The following is a 9,354-nucleotide window of genomic DNA, read 5'->3' on the forward strand; positions in this document are numbered from 1 at the left end:
GACAAGCTTTTGGGACTCAACAAGCCTTGTGACAGGGAGCGCTCCCCCCCCCCCCCCCCGTTTCTTTGTGTCTCTTGTACCTCAGCCTGAGTGTTAGCGAAGCGAGGCTCCAGAAATCCCAAGGGAGAAGACGATGGGAATCCTTAATGAAAGAAACACGGAAGCAGCAGCTACAAGAGCAGAAAGAGAAATGTCCAGCAAACACACACTCTACTCTAGTTAAGGATCATCACAGCCAACAGTGCCACACTCCGTGATGTGCAAAAACTTGCACCCTCTCCAAGCTGTGCCAAGAGCCTGTGGTTACCCCCATGAGAGCAAACATTTGGCCAAAGAAAGTTAAGGAGGGCAGGACTTGGATTCTTCAGTTGCAGAAGGGCTGGCCATGGGGGTGCATGCTGGTAAACCTAGTGCTCTAAAGGCTGAGACAGTACAACTCTGAGCTTGAAGATAGTCTGGGCTATGTATTGAGACTCTGAAAAAGAGAAAGGACAGAGAGACAGACAGACAGACAGAGGAAAGAAAGAGAATATAAGTACAAATGCAAAAATAGTCCTTGACCCTAACCCTACTGTAACATTTGCAGACCCCAGAGAATGAACCTAGAAGCACTTCCTGCCCTGCTGGGGCTGTGTAGAGGAAGCCCTAATAGAGATAGAACTCTCCCTAGCTTCAGCTGTAGTGGTTCCTGTCTTAAGTTAGGGTTTCTATTGCTGTGAAGAGACACCATGACCACGGCAACTCTTATAAATGAAAACATTTTCATTGGGGTGGCTCACAGCTTCCAAGGTTTACTCCACTGTTATCATGGCGGGATATGGCAGCACACAGGCAGACGTGGTGCTGAAGAAGGAGCTGAGGGTTCTACATTTTGACCTTCAGGCAACAGGAAGTGAATTGTGTGTCACCCTGAGCATAGCTTTAGTAAAGGAGACATCAAGGCCCGCCCCCACAGTGACACACTTCCTCCAACAAGGTGTCACACCTACTCCAACAAAGACACCCCCTGCAGTGCCACTCCCTTTTGGGGCCGTTTGTTTTAAGCCCCCAGAGCTCCCTCTATCTCTCAATCAGGGAACTACTAATAAGACGTAGTAAGGAGTCAGACAGAACTCTCCCACTCAGATGTAACAAGACTCCCCTGCCTCTGATGCTAATAGACTCCAACTGGTAGCTTAGATTTCTACCCAGAACTGGTCATCTTAAGGCTGGCCTCTCCACTCTGTGGCAGAAGGACAGAGAAAACTGTGTAAAATAGAAAGTTATCTGTGATTCATAGTCTCATAAAACAATAACCGAAACCAGTTTTTAATTTAAAAAATCATTCAGGAGCTAGAGATGGCTTAGTCCGTTTAAAAAAAAACTATTTTGAAAGTGTGTATATCTGAGTCCAACACCTGTCAAACACATAAAAGCCAGGTGCAGTAGCCCAAGCAGGGGGTAGCAGAGGCAAGTAGATCCCTGCTATTGTAGGCAGCTAGCCTCAGAAGATGGACAAGCTCCAGGACAACCAGAGATCCCTAACACCCAGTCCTGCCCTTCAAACACCTCTCTGCACACAAACACACATCACATTCCCTTCCACATGCGAACATGCATACAAACTATCCATGAACACCCACGCAAACTATCCATGAGCACACACGCAAACTATCCATGAACACGCATGCAAACTATCCATGAACACACCCGCAAACTATCCATGAACACGCACGCAAACTATCCATGAACACACACGCAAACTATCCATGAACACGCATGCAAACTATCCATGAACACGCATGCAAACTATCCATGAACACCCAAACTATCCATGAACACGCACGCAAACTACCCATGAACACGACGCAAACTATCCATGAACACGCACGCAAACTATCTATCATTATTCAGAGCCTGAAATCTCTTAAATTGACAAATATGCCAGTAAATACCTGTGTGAAGATGGCAAGCCTCTAGGGATAATCTGACAAAGATTTTACAGGAACCAAGATCCAAAAGGCAGACAGGACCTAGCAAACGTTATCATCTGGACACCACCTGTGTAAACTTTTGGTCACTGTAACTGGCTAAACATGAGCTGCACACGGGCTGCACACAGGCTGCACACGAGCTACATATGAGCTACATACGAGATACACATGAGCTGCACACACGAGCTGCACACAAGCTGCACACACACATGAGTTGCATGGAGCTGCACATGAGCTACACGCAAGCTACACACAGGCTGCACATGAGCTGCACACAAGCTGAACATGAGCTGCACATGAGCTGCACATGCGTTGCACGTGAGCTGCACACAGACAAACCAGTCAAGACCGTAGAACAGACAGGAAAAGAGCTCGTTAGCCCTCACCCCTAACTGAGACACGATTGACAGCCGATGACTTCTGGGAAAGGAAGTGTCAGTTTATTTTTAAGGTTGTGTCCAGGCAGGTCAACCAAGCTCCAGCGGGTGGCCCCACGCCCAGGAGTACGTGGACAGCACAGATTGAACTCACTGAGCTGTATGAAAACAATGCAAAACAAAAGGCCTTGAAGTTGGGAGACAGTGGGAGGCTGGGGAGTGCATACAATTTGAGAGCAGTTGGAGGGAGGAGGGGAGGCGAATATGATTGTATTAAACTCTCAAAAATTAACAAAATTATATTAAATGTTTTATAAGCAATTACACATTCAAATTAGAATTTTTTTCTTGAAGATGGTTTTTACATTTTTTCAACATATTTTTATTGGTTCTTTGGGAATTTCATATCATACAACCTGATCACACTCATTTCCTAGTCCTTCCATGCCCACCCTCCCCCCGTGACACTCCCACAACAAAACAACAATCAAAAAACTCCAGTTTTCATTATCTATATACTCACTGAAATGTGGACAAACCTTCAGTGGCCTACTCCTTAGACGGAACTGAGTCCTCCTCCCACAACCCTACCAGAAGCCATCAGCCGTGGAGAACTCCCCTTCAGCATCCTTATCATGCTTTTTAGGAATTCTCTTCAATGATGTCCTCTTTAGGATGCTACTGGGGCTTGTGGGAGTGGTAATGGTTGTCACAGAAATCTTCCATGTCCCTTTCTCAACTGTGTATCTGTAGTTATCAACATCACTGCAAAAGCCATTTCCTTGCCCTTTGCAGTCAGCAGGACAGCAAAAATTGTATGTCTCCACCTGGTTTTGGGCAACAGCACAGACCATGAACACACCAGCTGCAGTAGGAGCACAGACCCAGAAAAGGCCCTGGTGGCAACATGGACCACTGACGTCAACACGACTCTAGGCGGCAGCACACACCATGGGCATTCACAGGGCCTTCAGTAATAACATGGGCCATGGACATCAGCGCAGATCCTGGATGCAGCAACACTATGGACTCAGACATGACCCTCCACCACAGCAGGGCCTGGACATCATAATGGACTCAGATGACAGTTTGGTATGGCCCCTGGTGGTGGCATGGCCCACAGACATCAACATGGCCTCAGGTGACAGGACAGAGCACAAACATCCATATGACCCTTGTCAGCATGACAGACTCAGACATCACCACTGCCTCAAGTGGCAAAATAGGCCACTCAGATGAGTGTGGCTCCCAACAGTGGCACAGGCCACCAACAGCAATGTGGCTTCGTAGTGAAACAACGTTGAGGATAGGGAGAAAGAAACAGAGAGATTATCAATAGATAATTATCAATAGATAATAGAAAGTAACAGAGAGATTATTGATAGATAGTAGATAGTTACCAATAGATAATAGAAAGTAACAGAGAGATTATTGATAGATAGTAGATATTATCAATAGATAATAGAAAGTAACAGAGAGATTATTGATAGATAGTAGATAGTTATCAATAGATAATAGAAAGTAACAGAGAGATTATCAATAGATACCTCAACAGAAAACCTGGAGTTCAGAAGGAAAATGGGACATTTTTCAAATAATGAAAAATATCAACACTAAATTCTCTAGCACATGAAAAGATTCCTTAGGAATGAAGAGACAATCTCTAGTACAATGGAGTCATGCAATGGAGTCATGACTATTATGGGATAACCAACTGATTTTTTTTTATTAAATCTGAATCTTGCTCCATAGGAGAAGGTTCTTGCACTGTGTTACAGACCTAGTCAATGTCCCATGGCTGGGGAGGATATAGAAACTAGGGGTGAGCCTTCTACTTTTGTGTTGCTAATTTGGTATGGTGTCAAACTGGCTCTTAAATATTTATGTTGATATTTGTAGACTAGTCCTATTCCTCAGCCATGAGAGAAGTTGGGGAAGAGACTCATGGTTGATCAAGGTGCTGAGTCCTCAGCACTGGACACTGAATGAGACATACATATCCCTATGCCAAGGACCAGAGCACATTATGGATGAGGAAAGAAAAAGAATGGAAACATCAAACCATGGGGGAGAAGATCATGAAAGCTGTCTATGAGCATGATATGGTCCTGCCACTCATAAACTCGCAATAGTTGTGATTGCCTACACAGGCTGCATACAAGACTAGACCAGAAAACATTCCGTCAGAGAGAAAGGACTCATGGGTCTGCTCCACCCAGGGAAGCTACAAACTGTCTAGGCCTGCCGAAGGAGAGGAAGTCATTGTCTTCAGAGATGTAGGCACTGGTGAGTTAGTTACTCATATTCCCATGGGTAGAGTCACATTCGTGCTAACAGGCCTGCACCTGGCTATAATCAGAATGTTACAAACCAAAGCCAGAAGCAAAGCAAAAAGTCATGAAAATTAGATGTAAACTAAGGATTTTGCTATCAGTGAGAGGAGGCTAAAGGAGGGTGTTAGGAAGGATGTGACCAGAATACATTATACACATGCAAAATTGTCAAAGCATAAATTATTGCTAATGAAAAGAGAGAAGTCTCTTGCTTCAGCAAGGCCAGTCACGGAGCCAGGAAATTAGCAGAGGAGCAATATGGACTCTGAGGAGGTAGGGAAGATGTAGATGTGAAAAATCCTGTAGACCAAGAGAACAGAAAAAGCAGAGTGAAATCTCCCATGAGCCTACAGCTTCTCCCCACTGTCATCTCTGGGAAGAAGGACCCCTGGCCCAATGGCTATAAGCCACAGTTGCTCTGGTAACCCAGCACTTGCCTATGCCACTGTGTCTGGGCTCTGAAGAGGTACCAAATTCAACTGCCAAATTTTCTGGCCTGCACCATGAAAAGTATTTGAATGTTTCGTGGAAATGAAATACTTTCTAGAAAAAGTGCATGGAAATCTAGATATTCTCGGATGAAGGAAAACTGAGCTTATAGAATATGATTTTAAGATGTGTTACATTTGTTTATGCTGTGGAACATTTGTTTAATGATGAAAAAAATGTGTTGCATTCCTTTATGTTGCGTTTGTTTAACTCCATGAAGCTGTGTTACTTTGTTTGTCTAAAATACCTGATTGGTCTAATGAAGAGCTGAACAGCTGATAGCGAGGTAAGAGAAAGGGGAGGTGATGCTGGAAGATAAGAGAATAAATGGAAGGAAAAATCAAAGAGGAAAAGACCGAGGAACAAGAAAAGGAAGACATCAGAGGTCAGCCACCCAGCTGCACAGCAAGCCACAGGGTAAGAAGAAAGATATACAGAAATAGACAAAGGTAAGAGCCCAGAGGCAAAAGATGGATGGGATAATTTAAGAAAAATTGGCAAGAAACAAGCCAAGCTAAGAGCAGGCATTTATAAGAAAGAATAAACTTCTAAGTTTATTTGGGAGCTGGATGGCAGGGACCCCAAAGGAGTCAAAAGAGTAACGTCTAAACAACCAACTGCTTAAGATAATACAGCTTTAGAAATTTAATTTTTCTATTTGTGATGAAGTATACTGCAACTCCAGCACCTGAGAAACTGAGAAAGGAACATACCTGTAAGTTGGAGGTCAACCTTGTGTACATAACAAGTTGGAAACAAACCTTGGCCAAATAGGAAGACCCTGTCTCAAACACACACATGAGAGAAGAGGAGAGGGGAAGAGAGAGGAGAGGAGAGGAGAGGAGAGGAGAGGAGAGGAGAGGAGAGGAGAGGAGAGGAGAGGAGAGACAATGTTTGGGAGTTGATTTCCTTCTTCCACCCTGAATTTCAGGGATTTAAATAGGTCCTCTAGGTGGCAGGGCCATTGATTCATTTTATTATTTCTTTCATATATAATGCCATGAATGATATATCCAGTAAATGCCTTGTAAAAACACATTAACATTTAATTTTCTCAACATTAAGTAATATTTAACAATTTTTCCAACATTAAAAAATGCAATAAGTACAAAAGTGGAATGACAGTTTTACAGGAGTTGAGCATGAGTTATTATATGTATATAACAAATATTATATGTATCATAACTTGTATGTATGCTTATATGTGTATAGGAAAAATGTATAACTTGTATTTTAATTTAAAACCCATAAAAGAATAATTAAGCACTATGTTTACAGCATTTTGTCCTAAAATGCAACTCAAAGAAAAAAATCATGTGAAAGTAGAAAGTACTTTGGAGTATAAAGTTAACATACACACAGCAGCCACTCAAGCTGAGAATGACTCCATTGGCGGTGCAACACCAAACCCTTCTAATTGCAGCCCCATCTTTGCAGCCTTGAGTTAACTGTTATTTTGACAGAGTCTACTCTTGACAAAGTGGAATGAATGGAAGAAAGGCTTTACAATATGGTGTGGGACAATGGTTTGTACCCTGTCAATTATATTTTAAATAAATGTTGATTGGCCAGTAGCCAGGCAGAAAATATAGGCAGGGCAACCAGGCAGAAAGTAGAGGTGGAACAATGAGAACAGGAGAATTCTGGGAAGAGGACACAGTCCTGACCCAGCCACAGAAGAAGCAAGCTGTGACTGCCTCACTGAATAAGGTACCAAGCCACGTGGCTAACATAGGCAAGAATAATGGGCTAATATAAGTTATAAGAGTTAATAAGAAGCCTGAGCTAATGGGCCAATCAGTTTATAACTAATGTAGACCTCTGTGTGGCTTCTTTGGGACTTAACAATTGCGGGAACTGGGCAGGACAGAAAGCCTCAGATAACAACAATAAATTATCTTCCAATTATATAATTATAACAATTATTCATCCAACCATCCCTGGCTGGAGGGAGGTATTCCTAGACCTCACACTTTATGAACAGAAAACCTTAAAGTGAATGGCATATATTAATGTGAAATGCACAACTGTAAAACCTCTTGAAAACAATCTGAAAAATCTTCACAAAACACCCTTTCCATAGACACCAAAGGACAGTGTATTATGCAAGGATCCATAGAGGAGTGGAAACAAGGAGACAGATGATAGATAGATAGATAGATAGATAGATAGATAGATAGATAGATAGATAGATAGATAGATGATACAAGATAGATAAGAATTTTGTAAGTCAGCTAAGACTCTGTCCCCAAGAATGGGGGTCACAGTAGGTGGAATATTCCCAGATGTCTCTCATGAGGGAGGCCTTCAATGACGATTGCTCAGTCCCAAAGACTTGGTGTTTCATTAGTCCCAGTTTGTTACTGGAAGCACAGAAGCTTCCTGGAGATCTGCTGGTCCCTACTCCACAGTGAGAGCTTGAAAACTTCTGTATCAGCAAAGGTGTCAGCAGCAGCAACAACAACAACAGGAAAAATTAACTCAGCAGCAAGAGGAAGGCCAAGGAGGGGAAGATGAGATGATCTTCCTCCACTGTCCCGTTATCTGTACTGAGACTAGATGGCTCTGCCCACATTCATCACTGCTTCTTCAATCAAAGCAGTCAGGACTCTTCAGGTAAGGCCCATACTCAGGCAATTCTAATTGGGGGCAAGTTGATGTAAAGCTAAGTACAATAGGCAGTTTATAAAGGAAGATTTGAAAAGTAGACCCTCATCAAAATTTTGAATTTTTCCATGATAAACTATCCTCTAAGAGGATAAGAAATCAAGGTACACTTGGGAGAGATATTTACAAAGCATACATCCAACAAAGAAGTAACGAGACTATATCAAGTACTTTTAAAAGTCCACAGATTTTTTTAAATCTATTTAGAAAATGGAAGAAGAATACACAAAGTTCCTATCACTGGGATTTGTAGCGGAGAACCATGTTCAGTATAACTAGCCATTATGAAAAGATACTAAAGCCAGAATGAAACATCACTGCTTGCTGATCAAGACAGCTGAAAAGGCAGTAATGGAACAGTGAGAGAGTGTTACACTTCTGCAGGGAAAGGAATCGAATCCTGACTTGTCGGGAAGCCAGGCTATACCTGAAGCTGCAATAGGACAGCTCTGGAGGTTGGATAAGATAGCCTGACTTGAAGGGGCTGTGAGGTGGGGATGGTCTCCCCTCAGGGTGTAGCAATCTTGCTCCTCCTCGAGCGGTTACCGCTAAGCTCTGCTCCATTCCCCTAAGGGAACGTCCTAGCAGAGCTATCCATTTCTTCTCCTCTGCTAAGCTCTGGCCCAAGATGTTGCTTCTTCTGCTTCACTCTGCTAAAGGGGAAGCCCCTGAGAAATGTAGCAATCTTCTCCGGCTCTGGTGAAAAGTTACTTTTTCCAATCCGCCCCTGAGGGAGTTTCCCAGCAGATATAATTATTTCTTCTGGTTTTTCTGCTCTGCTCTCCTAAGGGAACATCTCAGCAAAGGCTCTACTTTTCTGGGCTGGTGAAAGAAGATCTTCACTCAAAACTTTTTTAATAAAGAGATTTATTTGGGGAGGAGTCCAGGAAAGTGGCTGCCTCTGCCAGAGTGGTGAAAGACAGCCAGCAACTGAACAGGCAGAAAGGCTTACATAAGGCTTCTTAGGGGGAGAGTTTTCCCAAGCAGAAGATATTTTGCTCAGGGATTGGTTGGTTTAGTTGATCAGGGGCGGAGTTGGCTCTGGTTTCAGAGCCAAACTGTTTTGATTTCACTGGCCTTTTTAGCTTTTTGACTCAAGTTTGGGGGCCAGAGCATATCACTTTCACTGGCTCTGGTTCCAGGGCCAACCTGTGTTTCTTTAGTTCCGTTTTCAGAATCAGGGTGTGTTCCTTAGGTTCTGGGTTCAGGGCTAAACGGTTTCTTTCGTTGGCTTGGGTTTCAGATCCAGGGTGGATTTCTTTCACTGGCTCTGGTTTCAGGGCCAGCGTAGGTTTCTTTGACTGGCTTTTTTACCCTACAGCAACAATCAGATAAGTGCAGGGAAATGTATGATGTCTATTGCTGTGGACGCTGTAAGCAGCATAGGAAAAGGAGGCATATCCAGATTATTGCAAAACCAAACAAACCACAGTAAGACCCAACGATCACACTGCTCGGCATCTGTCCCAGAGCAATTAACATAAAGTTCATACAATAACCTGCACATGAGAATTT

The sequence above is a fragment of the Microtus pennsylvanicus genome, chromosome 10 (genome assembly GCF_037038515.1).
Source record: "Microtus pennsylvanicus isolate mMicPen1 chromosome 10, mMicPen1.hap1, whole genome shotgun sequence".
Taxonomy (NCBI): Eukaryota; Metazoa; Chordata; class Mammalia; order Rodentia; family Cricetidae; genus Microtus; species Microtus pennsylvanicus.